Genomic DNA, 19,208 nt, shown 5'->3' with positions numbered 1-19,208 from the left:
TTCAGTCATCAAGCACACAAACCCAAACAATGAAATTTCCTGGGTAACTGTTGGAGTATAAAGAAAAATTTGATGAAGAGTTAAGGGTAGTAAATTTATCATATTATTCTCAAAGAAGCAGTCAATTTTTCAGCCAATGTGGAAGGAATATAGATAACCAGTGGCATAAAAATGCACTCTTCTACTGTTCAATAACCCTTCATAATTCTGTGATTTGATTGAGTGAATGATTGTCCAGTCCCATGACTATCTGTTGAAGACCAGACATCAAGCACTGAAATCTGTTCATTCTCACTTATTTGCGCATTGTGTTTGCAGCAGAATTTCTACAGTTTAGACATCTGTCAGTTTCAACAGTTTAGGTAGTAACCCAAAAAATCAGCCTAGCAAAAACCATCCATGTGTCTCTGTAAGTATGACACATGGATGGTTTTACAATGACTCAAATTTTTTAAAAGCCAAGTTTATGACTCTATTTCCCCATTTTGAAAATTATTTCTTCAGTTTAGCCTTATTGTATCTTTTTCTTGTCCTATAGTCTCCAAAATTCAGACTGTCCAGTAACTGTAGAATTTAGAAATTTAAAATAGGTGGTAGTCTCCATAAATTCAACTTCAAAAATTTTATTCTAATTATTTCAGAATATATTACAAGGCATTTTGTTTATATAGTGTTATCACGTGACTTTTGTAAAATTTGAAAACCATATTAAATATTAGTTCTCCATATATAACTGGAGAAACTAAGGCTCAGGGCATTTATGGCAATTTTCAAATTTACCCAGCTACTCAGTGGTTGAGTGGGAGCTTAAAGAAAAAACTCTTCATCTAGATATTCTGATAAGACACCAGGTCATAAAAGTCTTGGCTAATGAATTTTTATTTTTGTGGAATTATTTCTTCTTTGCCCTCTCCTTCAGTAGAAAATATTTATAGTCGTTCAAATTTTCAATGGCTAAAATTTTGAGTTAATATCATATTACCATTTTTCCCCTACAAAACTGTGTTCACAGATTTTTTTTTAAAGCTGGTTTCTTACTGTTTTCTAAAAATACACTGTTCAGTACTTTCACTTCAACCTGTAGATTTTGTGACAATTCTATGTGCACACTGGTAATAATAAAATGTATTGACTAATATTAAACCTTCTTAACTGATACAGGATAGAGCTGGAAAATATGAAGCAGAACCAAGACTGAGACCATGGGACCAGGGCTAGATATGGCCATGCCTTCACTGAGCTGACAAACAGTGTGGCTGTCGCTTCACTGCCAGAGAAATTCACCAGTAGCAAAACCATCAGTTTCCATTAGAGCTGCCCTGTCCAACATCATAGCTACTATCTACATATGGTTACTAAGCACTTGAAATGTGGTTGTAAATGTAAAGCACATACCAGATTTCAAAGACTTAGTGTGAAAACAATGTAAAATATTAATATTTATATTGGTTACATGTTGAAATGAGAATATTTTGGATGCATTGGGTTAAAATATACTAATGAAATTAGTTCCACATTTCTTTTTTTTAATGGAGCTACCACAAGATTTAAAAATACCTTTGTGACTTGCATGTGTAATTTGCAGTACATTTCTCTTGGACAGTGGTGCTATTTGTTTCACTCAATTCATGTATTTCCTTCATTTGAATTTCATGGGTAAAGCTTATACATTCAACTGCTCAGAAAACGTTGATGTGGCTGGGCTAAAATTTGTCGTCTCTCATTGATTCCCAATTTCCTTATGGAATCACTGCTAATACTTTTCTGTTTTTCATATGTTTTTCTTCACCTTTGCAAATATATTAATATATGAATACATACAGGTTATGGGTTTTTGTTGTTTTTATCAAGAATGGGATTATACTATATGTATAACTTAGCTACTTGTTTGTTTTTCATCAAGCAGGGTATCATGGAAGCCTTTTGTAGAGCCATTTAATATAGCAGAGACATTTTAATCCATTCAAAGAAAGTCCTTCACTAGCTATTTTACCTTTCGAAACACATTCATAGGCTATTCTAAAAGCTCTTTGGAAGAGCTACTTATTGGGTCAAACGCGAGATTTTGAGGAGTACTTGAGAAACGACGACGATGAGGTATTTTGAAAGGCAAATATGCTCACTTTTCTCTCTGTTCAGTCTTGCAGAGCTCTCTATTTCCCTTGTGTTTAAGTGCAGATTCCACAGCAGGACCTGAATAAAGTGGCCCCACTTGATGGTACCAGCATCATTTCTCAGCATCATTCTTTCGTACACTTTAAGCTTCAGCCATGCTGGACTTCTTTTCGCTATTTAAGACAATATTTCTCTTTCCCCAACATTTGCAAATACTGTTCTTCCAGGCTTGGATCATAATTGGATTAAAAATTTATAACTTTAAAGAATTTTCTTTAATATAGGATTTTAATTAATTCTAATCTATTGTTTTTATGGTTGCCTTTAGGTCTAATTGTTTTACCAAACGTCTTTTTCCTTAAAGATTATCTTTTCCTGAGCCTGAAGATAATGATCTAGGCTTCCCCACTCTGGGAGTAAGAGTTTATCTGCACTGACTTCCTTTCAGACCGTCAACTACTTAGAGAGGTTTAATTTACTCTCAGGAAATAACTCACCGTGTTGCTTCAGCATTCACAATGCAAAATGCCCTGTGGCCTGGAAGAAGGCAGGAAGCTGGCATGTTTTCATAGCTGCTGTGGAGTGACCACAAATTGGGTAGTTCACTCATTCAGACTTCATCTGCTGATATTTGAAATTTCTGGATGAAAATGTCCCATCGATCTCTAAAATACTGAACAATGCTAAGTCATCTTTCTAAAGTTCTAAGTACCAAATAAATAGGAAAGTGGAAATGTGGGCGAAAATAGACACCATAAAATATTCAGTGAATGCTTATTTCTTCTGTTTTATTTTTAATTAAACTTAAAATTTTTTTCAGACCTTTATAGATTCATATGAAGTTGTAAGAAATAATACAGAGAAATTTCACGTACAATTTACCCATTTTCCCCTCAACAGAAACATCTTTCAAATCTATAGTACAATACTGCATAATACTGATGTAGGTATAATCCACCAATCTTATTCAGATTTCTGCAGTTTTACTTGTACTTACGTAGCTGGGCTTGTGTGTGTATTTAGTTCTGTACAATTTTATCACATGTATAGGTTTTTGTATCCACAGCCATAGTCAAGATACAGAACATTTCCATGGCTACCAGGATACCTGGTATTGCCTTTTGTTTAACCACATCCATTTCCTAACCACCCCACCTCAATTCCAAACCCCTGAGAATCTAACTTGTTCTCCATTTTTGTAATTGTGTCATTTCAAGATTGTTATATATGTGGAATCATATGGTATGCAACCTTTGGGGATTAGTGGTTTTCACTCAACATAATTCTCTGAGGATTCATCCAAGGTGTTACACTATTAGTAGTTTGTTCCTTTTTTACTGCTAAGTCTTATTCCATGGTGTGGATGTACCACGATTTGTTTAGCATTTCACCCATTGAAGGACATCTGGGCTGTTTCCAGTTTTTGTCTATTACAAATAAAGCTGCAATGAATATTCATAAACAGGTTTTGGCGTGACCAGAACAGTAATTGCTGGGTAGTATGGTAGTTGCATACTTAGTTTTATAAGAAACAGCCATAGTATCCTGGCATGGCTGTACCATTTTACATACTCACCAGCAATGTATGAGTGAGTCAGTTTCTCTGCATTTTTGCTAGCATTTGGTGCTGTCACCAATTTTTATTTTATGTATTCTGATAGTTGTGCAATGATGTCTCATTGTGGTTTTAATTTGCATTCCCCTGATGCCTAATGTGTTGAACAACTTTTCTTGTGCTTATTTGTCATCTGTATGTCATCATGGTGAAATATATGTATATGTCTTTTGTACACTTTCTAATCACATTATTTATGTGCTTTTTTCTTAATGCTTAGTTTTTTGAGAGTTCTTTTTATATTCTAGATGCCATTCTTTTGTCAGATACGTGTTTTGCAAATATTTTCTCCCAATCTGTAACTCATCTTTTTAGCTTCTTAATGGGGTTTTTTGCAGAGCAAAATTTTAATTAAGTGCAAATGTTCAGTCTTATGTTTTACGGCAATTCTAAGAAGCCTTTGTCCAGGCTAGATCATGAAGATCTTCTCCAGTTCTTTTTTTCTAAAATCTTTATAATGTTACATTTTGTACTATGTTTTATATCTAACAATATTATTTTTTCTATTTTTTCCAAGTACTTTATGTAGATTTATGGAAAAAAAGTCATCTTGAGGAGTGAGATCACATACATAGAGAGATAATGAAGAAAAGGATTGTGGACAGGTAAACATGCAGGTAGTAGTGAAACTGAGGTGACAAAAAGAAAGTTTAGTAAATCATTTTTATGACATAACAACTGACTTAGTTACTCAGAAATTATAGCCAGACTTTTCTGAAGTTTGAAAAAAAACTCAAACTATTTCAATTCCATTGCATTTCTCCCAACTTCCTGAATCAGATGGAAAAGCAATATAGAATGAGAAAAACTGCTGTGATGAGACTGAAAACCAGAAACACAAAAAATTTTCAAATGCACCCATTCATGAAATCCAATTGCTGTTTGAAAAAGCCTGGGATTGCTGAAATATGATCTAACCCTCTACTTTCTGAAGAACAATCACTAAATTTGAAGCTAGTATGTATGCACCATTAAAATTACCAATCATTTGTTTAAAATGCTTCTTTTTGGCTTTAACAGTGAACACCACCAACAACAAATGAATAATTTGGATATAAAAAACGTAATGTATCATTAATGTAAACTTAGTAAAACTAGAATAATGAAATTAAAACTACATGAGAATGTACATGACACATTAAACAAAGAAATTTAGTGCACACAAAAAAATAATGATTAGATGATAAACAGTGTGGCATAAAATTCCCATGTTAATTAAAATCATTTCTCAGGCTTGCATTAGAAAGAAAAATTATCACTAATAACTAAAATAAAAAATAGGGACTAGAATTTTGGCTGAATCATTATGATTTATATAATACCCCAATATTTTGATTCTCTAATGGAAATATGGCAAGTAACTGAATTGCTTAAGCAATGGAAACAGTTGGAATTCTTTTCCAATAAAATTCAAAGTTGCCACTTTACAAAGCACAAATTTGGAAATTGTAACTCAATTCATAAGGTGATGTAGATCGTTAATTTTGCTTTTACTTTCTATCATTTCCTATTGCCCTCCACACAGTTAGAGATTCAGCCCTGTGGCAGACAACAGGGATAGAAAGATGTAGTATACCTTCTAGAGGAGCTCACAAAGTCAAGTCTGGAAAATCTCACTTAATGTTTCACAGTGTAAGACATTAGAAACAGTATTGTTCTCCAGACAGCTGGTGCTTAGCAGTCAGGGTTTATAGGCTGGATTTCTTTCTCTTCATCATCCAGCAAGCCATGTGAAAAGACACTATTTTGTTAAATGAGGTATGTATTTTAGTTTTCTTTGTGGTAGAAATGTAATAAGAAATACAGAATAGATGTAGTTTTTAATTTCATGCCTAGAAAAAATTATTTAATTGGTGATAAGTTGATCAAATAGCATCTTCGTATTTTTACCCAGTCACCGAGTAAACTGCCTTTTGCAAAAATTATTCCTTCACTCGCAAACATTGATTAAGCACACGTTTTGTGACAGGCATTGCAATACATGCTGAGAATTAAAAAATAAACCAAAGAGTCACTGAACTAAAAAAACGTTAATCTTCTGGAAATAACAATGCAGTCTGATGAGCATGATGTTGTCTCTGGGGAGCATCTGGGGGAGCACCCAACCCAGCATGGGTAAAGAGAACAAGAGTTGTCTACGTCAGTTCCTAAAGATGAGTAATAGTTATGAAGAAGTTGGTTTTTATCCTGGGTACAATTGGAAGTCATTAAAGAATTTCATGTAGGAGTTTGTCATGACAAAATTCTCTTGAAGTAGAGATGGAAAGAGATGCGGAAATCATCACATTTGCACTACAGAATTAAAGAGAAGTGAGTCCTTTCAATTCTGAAAAAGAGGATTTTTTTTTTTTTTTTTTTTTTTTAGAATTTCGCTTAATGGTTTTAAATAGCCTAACCTCCAATCTGCAGGAGATAAATGGGTCATTTTTCCTCAAGTTTTCTAAAGCCAAACAAGTCAATGAAATTCTAATTAGTTTTACATTTTATCTTTCAAAAAGCTTTATATTTAATCATAATAAATTTTCAGGTTACTTCATCATCTGAAGAGTAATTATCTCTTTTAATAGTTTTATTGAGATATAATCCACATACCATATAATTCATTCATTTAAAGTGCAAAATTCAATGGTTTTTAGTATATTCACAGATATGTGCAATCGTCACCACAGCCGATTTTAGAAAATTTTCATCACCTCGAAAAGAAACTCTGTACCCTTTATCTATCACCGACCTATCTTCCCACCCCACTCCTCTCCAACCCTAAGCAACCACTAATTTCCTTTCTGTCACTATAGATTTCCTAGTCTGGAATTTCATATGAATTTGATCACATATTCGATGTTTTGTGACTGACTTCTTTCACTTGGTATAATGTTTCCCAGGCTCATCCATGTTGTAAAATGCATCAGTACTTCATTTCTTTGTATGGCTAAGTAACATTCCATTCTATATATATACATTTTGTTTTTATCCATTTGTTTGCTGATGAGCATTGAGTTGTTTCCACCTTTTGGCTATTATAAATAATGCTGCTATAAACTTTTGTATTTAAGGTTTGTGTAGACATATGTTTTCATTTCCTTTAAGTAGGTATCTAGGTGTGGGATTCCTAGGCCATACGGTAACTTTACATGTAATTGTTTGACGAACTGCCAAGACGGTTTTCAACAGTGGCTGCACCATTTATATTCCCACCAACAGTGTATGAGAATTCTGATTTCTTCACTTCCTCATCAACATTCTTTCTCTAAAGTTTTTTATTCTAGCCATCCTAGTGGGTGTGAAGTGGTATCTTATGTGGTTTTGATTTGCATTTCCCTGATAACTTATGGTGTTGAGCATCTCTTCATGTGCTTCCTGGCCATTGATATAACTTCCTTGGAGAAATATCAATTCAGATTCTTTGCCCATTCTTAATTGGGTTATTTGTCTTTTATTATTGAATCTTAAGAGTTCTTAATACATTGTACATACAAATCCCTTATCATATATATGACTTGCAAATATTTTCAACCTCTCTATGGGTTATATTTTCACTTTACTGGTGGTATCTTGTGAAGCACAAAAAATTTTAATTTTGATGAAGTCCAATTTATCTATTTTTCTTTTGTGGCATATGCTTTTGGTGTCATATCTAAGAATCTAGTGAAAATGTCATGAATACTTAGCCAAATGTTTTCTTGTAAAATTTTTATAGTTTTAGCTATCATGTTTAGGTCATTGATCCATCTGGGGTTAATTTTTAAATATGCAGTGAGATAAGGGTCCAACTTTATTCTGGTTAGTAAGATGTTAACCAGTTACCTCTGTACCTCTGCATAGTTTGTTGAAAATACTATTCTTTCCTCATCAAAATGTCATGGTACTCTTGTCAAAAATCAGTTGACCACACATGTATGTGTGGAATTATTTCTTGACTCTCAACTCTATTTCATTGAGATATATGTTTATCCTTGTACTGTTACCAAACCATTTTGATTATTGTTACTTTATAGTAGTTTAGAAATCTCTTACATGATTCTTCTTTTTTTAATTGATTTATTAATTTATTTATTCATGTAAGAACACTTAACATGATATCTACCCTCTTTTTTTTTAACATCTTTATTGGAGTATAATTGCTTTACAATGTGTGTGGTAGTTTCTGCTTTATAACAAAGTGAATCAGTTATACATATACATATGTCCCCATATCTCTTCCCTGTTGCATCTCCCTCCTTCCCACCCTCCCTATCCCACCCCTCTAGGTGGTCACAAAGCACCGAGCTGATCTCCCTGTGCTATGCGGCTGCTTCCCACTAGCTATCTATTTTACGTTTGGTAGTGTATATATGTCCATGCCACTCTCCCACTTTGTCCCAGCTTACCCTTCCCCCTCCCCGTATCCTCAAGTTTATTCTCTAGTAGGTCTGCATCTTTATTCCTGTCTTGCCCCTAGGTTCTTGATGACCTTTTTTTTTTTTCTTTTTTAGATTCCATACATATGTGTTAGCATACGGATTTGTTTTTCTCTTTCTGATTTACTTCACTCTGTATGACAGACTCTAGGCCCATCCACCTCACTACAAATAATTCAATTTCATTTATTTTTATGGCTGAGTAATATTCCATTGTCTGTATGTGCCACATCTTCTTTATCCATTCATCTGTCAGTGAGCACTTAGGTTGCTTCCATGACAATGTTATGAGACTAGATATCAATTACAGGAAAAAAACTGTAAAAAATACAAACACACAGAGGCTAAACAATACGCTACCAAATAACCAAGAGATCACTGAAGAAATCAAAGGGGAAATCAAAAAATACCTAGAAACAAATGACAATGAAAACACGATGGCCCAAAACCAATGGGATGCAGCAAAAGAAGTTCTAAGAGGGAAGTTTATAGCAATACAATCCTACCTCAAGAAACAAGGAAAATCTCAAAAAAAACCCTAACCTTACACTTAAAGCAATTAGAGAAAGAAGAACAAAAAAAGCCCAAAGTTAACAGAAGGAAAGAAGTCATAAAGACCAGATCAGAAATAAATGAAAAAGAAATGAAGGCAACAATAGCAAAGATCAATAAAACTAAAAGCTGATTCTTTGGTAAGATAAACAAAATTGATAAACCATTAGCCAGACTCATCAAGAAAAGAAGGGAGAATACTCAAATCAACAGAATAAGAAATGAAAAAGGAGAAGTAACAACTGACACTGCAGAAATACAAAGGATCATGAGAGATTACTACAAGCAACTGTATGCCAATAAAATGGACAACCTGGAAGAAATGGACAGATTCTAGAAAAACACAACCTTCCAAGACTGAACCAGGAAGAAAAAGAAAATATAAACAGACCAATCACAAGCACTGAAATTGAAACGGTGATTAAAAATCTTCCAACAAACAAAAGACCAGGGCCAGATGGCTTCACAGGCGAATTCTATCAAACATTTAGAGAAGAGCTAACACCTATCCTTCTCAAACTCTTCCAAAATATAGCAGAGGGAGGAACACTCCCAAACTCATTCTACAAGGCCATCATCACCCTGTTACCAAAACCAGACAAAGATGTCAAAAGAAAAAAGAAAACTACAGGCCAATATCACTGATGAACATAGATGCAAAAATCCTCAACAAAATACTAGCAAACAGAATCCAGCAGCACATTAAAGGATCATACACCATGATCAAGTCAGGTTTATCCCAGGAATGCAAGGATTCTTCAATATACTAAAATCAATCAATGTGATACACCATATTAACAAATTGTAGGAGAAAAAACATATGATCAACTCAATAGATGCAGAAAAAGCTTTTGACAAAATTCAACACCCATTTATGATAAAAACTCTCCAGAAACTAGGCATAGAGGGAACTTACCTCAACATAATAAAGGCCATATATGACAAACCCACAGCCAATATCTTTCTAAATGGTGAAATATTGAAACCATTTCCACTAAGATCAGAACAAGACAAGGCTGCCCACTCTCACCACTATTATTCAACACAGTTTTGGAAGCTTTAGCCACAGCAATCAGAGATGAAAAAGAAATAAAAGGAATCCAAATTGGAAAAGAAGAAGTAAAACTGTGACTGTTTGCAGATGACATGATACTATACATTGAGAATCCTAAAGATGCTACCAAAAACTACTAGAGCTAATCAATGAATTTGGTAAAGTAGCAGAATACAAAATTAATGCACAGAAATCTCTTGCATTCCTATACACTAATGCTGAAAAATCTGAAAGAAAAATTAAGGAAACACCCTATTTACCACTGCAACAAAAAGAATAAAATACCTAGGAATAAACCTACTTAAGGAGACAAAAGACCTGTATGCAGAAAACTATAAGACACGGATGAAAGAAATTAAAGATGACACAAAGAGATGGAAAGATATACCATGTTCTTGGATTGGAAGAATCAACATTGTGAAAATGACTATACTACCCAAAGCAATTGACAGATTCAATGCAATCCCTATGGAACTACCAATGGCATTTTTCACAGAACTAGAACAAAAAAATTCACAATTTGTATGGAGACACAAAAGACCCTGAACAGCCAAAGCACTCTTGAGAAAGAAAAACGGAGCTGGAGGAATCAGGCTCATGGACTTCAGACTATACTACAAAGCTACAGTAATTAAGACAGTATGGTACTGACACAAAAACAGAAATATAGATCAATGGAACAGGATAGAAAACCCAGAGATAAACCCACACACATATGGTCACCTTATCTTTGATAAAGGAGGCAAGAGTATACAATAGAGAAAAGACAGCCTCTTCAATAAGTGGTGATGGGAAAACTGCACAGCTACATGTAAAAGAATGAAATTAGTACACTTCCTAACACCATACACAAAAATAAACTCAAAATCAATTAAAGACCTAAATATAAGGCCAGACACTATAAAATGCTTAGAGGAAAATGTAGGCAGAACATTCTATGACATAAATCACACCAAGATCCTTTTTGACCCACCTCCTAGAAAAAGGGAAATAAAAACAAAAATAAACAAATGGGACCGAATGAAACTTAAAAGCTTTTGCACAGCAAAGGAAACCATAAACAAGACGAAAAGACAACCCTCAGAATGGGAGAAAATATTTGCCAATGAAGCAATTGACAAAGGATTAATCTACAAAATATACAAGCAGCTCATGCAGCTCAATATCAGAAAAACAAACAACCCAATCCAAAAATGGGCAGAAGACCTAAATAGACATTTCTCCAAAGAAGGAATAAAGATTGCCAACAAACACATGAAAGGATGCTCAACATCACTAATCATTAGAGAACTGCAAATCAAAACTGCAATGAGTGTCAGCTCACCCCGGTCAGAATGGCCATCATCAAAAAAATCTACAAACAATAAATGCTGGAGAGGGTGTGGAGAAAAGGGAACCCTCTTGCACTGTTGGTGGCAATGTAAATTGATACAGCTACTATGGAGAACAGTGTGGAGGTTCCTTAAAAAACTAAAAATAGAACTACCATATGACCCAGCAATCCCACTACTGGGCATATACCCTGAGAAAACCATAATTCAAAAAGAGTCATGTACCACAATGTCCATTGCAGCACTATTTACAATAGCCAGGTCATGGAAGCAACCTAAGTGTCCATCAACAGATGAATGGATAAAGAAGATGTGGCACATATATACAATGGAATATTACTCAGCCATAAAAAGAAACAAAATTGAGTTATTTGTAGTGAGATGGATGGACCTAGAGTCTGTCATACACAGTGAAGTAAGTCAGAAAGAGAAAAACAAATACTGTATGCTAACACAAATATATGGAATCTAAAAAAAAAAAAAAAAGGTTCTGAAAAACCTAGGGGCAGGACAGGAATAAAGTTGCAGATGTAGAGAATGGAGTTGAGGACACAGGGAGGGGGAAGGGTAACCTGGGACGAAGTGAGAGAGTGGCATGGACATATATACACTACCAAATGTAAAATAGATAGCTAGTGGGAAGCAGCCACATAGCACAGGGAGATCAGCTCGGTGCTTTGTGACCACCTAGAGGGGTGGGATAGGGAGGGTGGGAGGGAGATGCAAGAGGGAGGGGATATGGGGATATAGGTATATGTATAGCTGATTCCTTTGTTATACAGCAGAAACTAACACAACAATGTAAAGCAATTATACTCCAATAAACATGTTAAAAAAATAAAAGAACAAAGAAAATAGGGCAGCTCCGGTGTGTTGCACAATTTCCTCAAATAATTGATTTTCCAAGTTCCTGGTGGATTTGGGAAGAGAGTGGAAACATTACTCACATTACTATACCTTCTGGGAAAAATCAGCCTTATCTTTGATTAATTGTGTTTCTGAGAGAAGCTTAGCCCAGGCGCGCAGGCATGTAATAAGTTTTATTAGAGATTAAGAGTCTGTATGTAAAATCGAATTACTTTGCTGTACACTTGAAACTAACACAACACTGTATTAACTAAATTATACTTCAATTAAAAACTTCTTCTAATTAAAAAAATTTTTAAAGAGTCTAACCAGGAGTCCTAGATAATGGTAGATTTATTCATTTGTTGAGTGAAAGCATTAACTGAAATCAGCATTTTTTGGTACCTTAAAAATTGTTGCTGAAAACCAGGAAAGAAAAAAAAAGAGATTGGTTAAGACAGTGACACAGGCTTATTCAAAAGATGTTAATCGATCCAGTGCAATTTTTATGAGGTTATTTTCTAGCTCCCAATTTTTATTATAGTCTTCAAAAATCATTAGACTATCTAAACTTTTTCCTAGCCATTAAATTGTTTATTTGTTCCTTCTCTGTCTATTGTCTGCCTCCTCCTCTCTAAAATACCACTCCATAAGGCAGGGGCTTTATCCATCTGGTTCGCTCCTAATTCTAGTGCCTAGAACAGTGTTTGAGATATTAGGATATGCCTAACAAATATTTTATAATAAAGTTTGAAATGTTCCTTCACACTTCCAAGTTTACTAACCACCCCAATTTCCTCTGTCAATAAATCAAAGAAGTAGGAATCGTAAAATACATATAAATTCAATGTTTTTTAAAATCACAGTTTTTACAGAAATTTTAACAAAGAAATGAAGGAAAGAAAAGAAATCTATTTTCGAACACTTACTTATACCAGGAGACTTTCACACATATTTCATCTAATGTAACTCATAAAGGTTGTTAATAAATAAGTTTGGTAGGTGAAGGAAGAAGAAACTGAAAAAAATTAGCACTGCCCTCTGTCAAATGCCATGTTTGAAGAATAAGATGGATTTTAACATATGCAACTCACTTCCAAGAGAAGGAAGAAGGAAGAGAAGCAGGAGAAGGAAGGAGAGGAGGAGGGAGAGAGGGGAGGAGAAAGAAGATAGAAGAAAAATTAATGCTTCTTGGGATAAACACTTTATCTCATAATTTTCACAAGAATTAGATGTGACAAATTCCATTCCCATGTTATTCAAAATTGATGATCATACAGTTTTTATGATCTTTCCATGTGATTCTTAGCTAAAAGGTAGTGGAGCTGAGATTTGAACTGGGCTATTTTTAATCCCAAAGTCCATGCTCTTCTGATTCTATCATCATCTTTGACAGTAAGAGAAAAGAAAGGCAGAATAGATTTAGTTTCATTAAGAACCCAAACTGATTTTCAGAAAACTGTATTTGGGCTGGTTCTTATAGTCACGGTAAATGAAGGACAAGGTGTTCCTTCTTATTCACAAGTCCCCATGCTTCCATTAGCTGGAGTTACATTGTTTGCATTACATATTAATACTCTACTAGAAATAAAATTCTGAGGAAATTATGTCTAGTGTCCCTCATGCATATACCATCACGGTAGTTGTTTTCTCTCACACTGGAGAACCTGTCAGAGAACGACTCTATAAACACAAACAAAAGGAAAGATTTTTTTCCTTCGCTTTCTGCCTCCACAGAACATAGACTTGTAGAGTCACCATGTGAGCCCAGAGAAATGCCCCCAGAAATTAGCCCCAGGAGTGATCTATGTGATAAAATAATGGAGTGTGGTGTGACATTAAGTGCATATTTCATTAAGGATGCATACGAATTACTGCATTTTCCATTAATGAAGGCAGAGGGATTTTAACGAGCTATGCCTACTCTAACTTTTCACATTTGTTCTGTCTTTCCTGAGCTTTCATGCTGTTTCATGGCTACATGTCATCACCAACAATAATAATTGTAGAGACTGATTATTGGGTAAGTGATTCATATAATAGCAGCAGATGAAAAATCAAAACCTACAGAAGCCAAGATTAGCTCTGTGTGCAAAAAAATAAAAGAGAGAGAGAGAGAAATAAGTGTCTCAACATAGAGTCAAAGGAGAGTCTATTGTCATAACATGATGTCTTACAAAGTGTTATCGTATAAATTCGATCTGAGAGCAAAGTTAACAAATGCTGCTTTTGTTTGCATTTTTTGAAGTGCCATATTTTTAAGATTTCTATCATGAAATTTTTGATACACAGCCTTTGCCTGACTCTAAAATCAAATGATTGTTGTATTCTTGTCATACCCTGTGCAGGGTGATTTCAGCTATTGAAGAGAATTGGTTATTGGCTGGTTGGAAGAGAACAAATAGAGGCACAGATGCCCTTTGTCTATTCCTCTCTGCTCTCATCCTGCAACCTCTCACTTTCTCGGGCTGCTAGTTCTCAGGATAAATGATGGCTTTTTCCTTGTATAAGAAGTCTCTCTTAACCTGACTCAAGTAGAGAAATAATGGCAATTGTCACAGTTGTAACTCTTCTAATACAGGTTATTACACAGGTTATTACAATAGCAACCTATCTATTTCCATACTTTCACTCGCTGTCAAGAAGCAGGGGACATCTCTGAGGGAATTTTTACAGAAGAGACACAATGTGATGTGTCCAGGTCCTAATAAATGCTTTGCCTGTGAGTAGGGGAGGGAAAATTGTGAACTCCAATCAAAAAGAGAGTGGTCCAAGCATGACTTCAAAGTGATTTTGACCTTGGAATGTGTATTTGAGTGTAAGTCTGTACACTGGCGCGTGCGTGTCTGTGTCATAGGCAGGGAGTAACCATAGTCTGGCTCCCAGCTCAGGGGAAATGATCAAAGGTAATTCTTCCCAGTGGGGAAAAGTTTGGCAATGGCAACAAACTCAGGTGATGCATAAGTTTACTGTAATGGTCTTTAAAGAGTTTTCCATTCTCTTTGTTTATCAGTACCATGAAATTCCCTATGAGAGATATTAATACTAAATATAATAACAAAAGCAACAAAATGTGATTCAGATGCTGCAGATCTTTTAAAAATGCTCACTTTAAATATATCCAAATAATATATGTACATATGTAAAGATGATGAAACTGAGGGTTAAAAGGTTAAAAAGTTGCCAATGTCACACAGCCAGGAGAATCCGTGTAATAGCTGCTTGAGTGTTACAGAAGGGCATCACCCATTCTCTACTGTTAGAAACAAACTCTCAGCCGTCTTTCTTTTACATCCTACACGCTTTGAGCTTCTCACTCCTGCTGTCTTTTGTCCATGGTAGCTGATGGGAACCCAGGGCTTAAATTTGGGGATGCTCCAAGTGAAAGGAATCTCAGACATGTACAAAGGAGCAGATGATACTTCTTCACCTGCAGCTTTCATGAAGACACTGACATTTATAAAAATTATTTGTCAAAAACATAGAGAAGCATTGGCGCTTCTGACTTGTAGCAACACGTATGAAGATATAAATTATTGTTTTGAGTTCTTTATTCAGAGGAATATTTAAGAGTTGTTATCTCACTTAAATTAACAATGTACTGTAGCTGTAGAATTTCAAGGTGGAGGGAATCTTTCAAATCATCTTCAACACTCTAATTTCAGCTGAGGTTTTGTGAAGTGAAATTATATTCACAAGGTTACACGGCAAGTTAGAGATGGAAGCAACTCTGGAATCCAAGTTTCCAGATTCCTAAGCCAGCATCTTAAGTCCTATCCACATGACCAGCCTTCAGGAATTATACTGAGTGACACCTAATGCTGATTAAAAGCTATATTTTAGAGCTTCCTGTATAAACATATGAGATCTGACTGGGGTTGCTCAGAACCTGATGTGATCCTGTGGTAAGCTAATACCACATAGGTATAATTAAATCATGCTTAGATCATACTATGTTGTATGACACTCATATCAAGTCAAATTCAGGAAATTTAAGATGAATTTACATTCTGTAATAATTTATAGTATTTCATCTCCTTGTAGAATTTGTTCTGGGTATTACTAAGCACCAGAGATCTAATAAAAAGTTTACTGCCACCTGGGGCCCATTTATCACAATTTGGTCGGTAGTGGCTTATTCTGGCTAACCTAAAGCAGTGTGCAAAGTCAGAAGACTTTAAGTATTACTCCAGAATCCATCATTTAGGTCTTATTCTAACTTACCTTCACCAGGAGCTAGTTGCCTTAGCAATAAAGTGGAGTTAATCATAGCACTTGACTTACTGAATTATGAGAATCAAATGAAGTCAAGCGTTTGAAAGTTCTTTGAGGTATAAAAATGCGGTAAACAAACATAGCCTGGTGGATCTTTTGCCTGAACTCAACTTACAGAGGCCACCGAAGCAAGAGAGAGGTTGAAAGATGCCAGAATCTTTCTCTGTCTCACACACACGTGCACACACACACACACACACACACACACACACACACAAATACACTGATAGATCCCTGGAGAAGAAAACATGTTTAAATTCAAGTGTGGGTTTGGGGGCAGAATGGTAGCCTAGGACATTATAAAAAGTGTGTAGGCTAAAGAAGAGATTTCTAGATGTCTGTCACAAAGGGAATAGATACCTATGATGTCCTATAAGCATAAGATTGAATGTTACGTGTCTGTCAGAAGTAACAAACTAAATCTACATATAGCTACATGGATCGATTTTAAAGCATGGTATTGAGTTGAGTTTAAAATATACATATCTATAGCAAAATACTACTTGTGTAAATTCATAATGTGCACACACACAAAACAAAACAAAACAAAACATTGTACATTTTTCCCACTACACACACATATTAGCAGTTAATTGAGTTTCTATAAGAAAAAGAGGAATGTCATATGTGGTGAGTTTTTTAAAAAAAGAAAACAATAATGAAACAGAACAAGGGAGGAGTCTTAACGTTCCCTATGCGGAGAATGTTTCATGAATATCATTATCTTCAATCCACCAATTCCATGCAGAAAAAGAAAGGAGCAGGAAAATAGGAGTAGGAAAGTGGAGAGCACTGCTTAAAATCAGGCTAAGCTTCACCTGTCTTCGCTGTTGGTACAGAAAAGTATCCTGTGATGTTTTCACAGTAACCATTCCCAATCATACATGTAATCTTTAACAAGTGCAAATTGTCATTGTCTTTTACTGATATTTGTATTCCTGTATATATATATGCATTTGCATACACTGCATTATTTCATCTCATGTCTTTACTATCTTCTTAGATATAAAGATACAATAAAAAGACTATAAATAGTCTGACTCTATTTTTGATGTTTGACTGCGCAGAGCTTTCAAGCCTGCCCCTCCCTTTTCCTTCTTAACTGGCATCTAGATAAGCCAATGAGAAAGACCACAAGTACTCCCAAGGGCTTTTCCACTCTCTCTCCCTCTCTCTCAAGAGCAAACCCAGGGCCGAAGGTAAGACCACTGACCCTGGCCCCATACCCTAACTCCAACAAAAGTCAAAGTCATTTTCCCCTTCCTACTCTCTCAAATCCCTTTTGGACCTTCTTGGGAGCCTGCCCTGCTTTCCAGAGAAAGCTTTATTATGTAAGTAATACATGTCTTTATACCCTCTTTGTGCATGTGTGGAACCATCAGTCTTGACCTCTAGACAAAATTTGAGTAGTGGAATCGAGAGTACTGCCCCCTCTCAAGAAACCACAAATTAAAAAGGAAAACAAAATCTCCACAGGCCCTAATTCCCATTCGCATGATCCTTCTAATGATGATGCTGGCCTGAGGAGCAAACACAGGGTAAAAGAAAGTTGCTAAAAAGAGATATGCATTGATTACCTTTATCCTTTTTAGCTGAAATCACCATTAAGGCTGAAGGCTAAAGAAAAACATTTTTTATCATTTTATCTCTATTTCATTTTGAATAAAATAAAAATAGCACTTAAGGAAAATAAGTCTTTTATAAGCCACAGGGAATATATTACTATGGTAACATGATCCCCAACAGAAATAGCAACAGTGATCTTGACACACTCCTAGGATTAGTTTTCTCTTGATATGACACTGTGGCATATAGATAAGTCCTGCAAAGACCTTAAACAGAACACCTAAGCTACAATGGAAGGCAATGTCATAATAAGGTTATATAAAGCTTGACCCTCAAAGTCATCATGCAAAATAATCAGAAACTCCTTTTTTCAACTGCGCATTTTACATGTTAAAAGGGGATACAAAGGATCGTTGCTTTTTCAGGGCACATTAGCAGAATAGAAACCCTGTCAGGTACTCTTTACTTTTAAGTTAGTGTCAACTATGTATGTCTCCTGGCAGCCAAAAATAAAACATCAAAAACCAAATCACGCATCAACAACAAAATATCTTGTAACTTTTTAGACAAAACACTAAAAAGGGATTTTTAAAACTCAATTTACATTTATTTACAAACAAATATGTAAAGTTATTGTATATCATCCTGATACATTATTGAATAATATTCCTATATGTGTATACATATTTTTTTTCTTTTTAATTTGGATACATTGCATTTTGAAAACTTATCAGTTTAGCATTTCACTGTCATCATGACCTAACTATACAACCATAACAGTGAACTTATTCAGCAAGTACTTTGTCTTTTGTCCATTTGACCTGCCCTTTCTCCTCCACAGCTGGGCTCTCGCTCTCTCCCTGTATCTCCCCAGAGTTGATTATCTGTGTAGGTTGAGTAGGTGCTTCTGTGTATTTTCTTCCCCCCAGAAGTGTCTTAATCCTCTAACTCTAAATGTTCCTTCACCTGCTGTACAGTATAAAAATTGTACAATACACACCCTCCACTTCAAGAAAAATAACTCTGGACATTTCATTGATATTTTTCGTGCTACTGCAGGATAGTTCCTTGAGGTCAATCACCATGCCTGTCAAGACTGAAAAATAGGTATCTCTTACTGCCTTTTGAAGGTCTCACTCGACATAAAAACAGAATTGGCAATTTTGAGTATTATTCACTTCTGTCAACCTCGAAAAGGCACAGGAATTACTCTATTTGGTTATTTACTTTAAAACTCTCTCCTACATTAAAAATAACTCCTGAAACATCTCTGAGGGGTTGAAATGGCAGATATTATTAGCTGATTAGTCAGCTAAGGAAATTGAGGCACAGAGATGTTAAGCAATTTTCCCAGTGATCTCACTACTGAAGACTGGATAATCAAGGGTTCAACCGAGGCCATCTAACCTCCTAGTAGCAGCCTCTTTTAAAAAAAAAAAAAAAAAAATATATATATA

The 19,208-nt window shown here is 35.2% G+C and overlaps 1 long non-coding RNA gene across 8 annotated transcripts in view; it reads right to left on the bottom strand.

Moving 5' to 3' along the window:
- LOC132352565 (uncharacterized) overlaps nt 1-19,208 on the bottom strand; it is a 534,321-nt gene that overhangs the window by 70,329 nt on the left and 444,784 nt on the right. The window lies entirely within an intron of this gene.

This window comes from Balaenoptera ricei, chromosome 18 (assembly GCF_028023285.1).
Source record: "Balaenoptera ricei isolate mBalRic1 chromosome 18, mBalRic1.hap2, whole genome shotgun sequence".
NCBI classification, from domain to species: Eukaryota; Metazoa; Chordata; class Mammalia; order Artiodactyla; family Balaenopteridae; genus Balaenoptera; species Balaenoptera ricei.
Note: the sequence above shows the minus strand (reverse complement) of the source record. Positions and strands in the feature narration are given on the sequence as shown.